Raw genomic sequence first — 649 nt, 5'->3', positions numbered from 1 at the left:
TTTGTCTGTGCATTTGTTCTCCACCCTCAGGTTGAGTTGTCTCCTTAGAAAACTTGGTATTCTCAAGGCCTGTTTTGGATCCCGCTAATAATTACTTCGGAGGTGAAATAATTAGAGGTTGGGAAGTTCGAAGATTTCATGCCTCCCAGGTGTTCAGTAAGGGCAGACTTAACAGTAGTTGGGATACATCTGGTTCATTTTCTGGTTCAGTTCTTGGACACAACACTGCAGGAATTCAGCATCTTGTCTCTTTTCAAAGGTTGTGTTTATACCATAGGGTTTTTTTTTTTTTTAATTATTTTATTTTTGGCTGCGTTGGGTCTTCGTTGCTGCGCGCGGGCTCTCTCTAGTTGTGCCGAGCACGTTCTGCTCTTCGTTGCGGTGTGTGGGCTTCTCATTGCAGTGTCTTCTCTTGTTGCAGAGCACGGGCTCTAGGTGTGCAGGCTTTGGTAGTTGTGGCATGCGGGCTCTAGAGTGCAGGCTCAGTAGTTGTGGCACATGGTCTTAGTTGCTCTGCAGCACATGGGATCTTCCCAGAACAGCGCTCGAACCCGTGTCCCCTGCATTGGCAGGCGGATTCTTAACCACTGTGCCACCACGGAAGTCCTATACCATAGGGTTATTTATTTATTTATTTACAGCTGTGTTG

Source organism: Delphinus delphis, chromosome 1 (genome assembly GCF_949987515.2).
Source record: "Delphinus delphis chromosome 1, mDelDel1.2, whole genome shotgun sequence".
Classification (NCBI taxonomy): domain Eukaryota; kingdom Metazoa; phylum Chordata; class Mammalia; order Artiodactyla; family Delphinidae; genus Delphinus; species Delphinus delphis.
Note: the sequence above shows the minus strand (reverse complement) of the source record.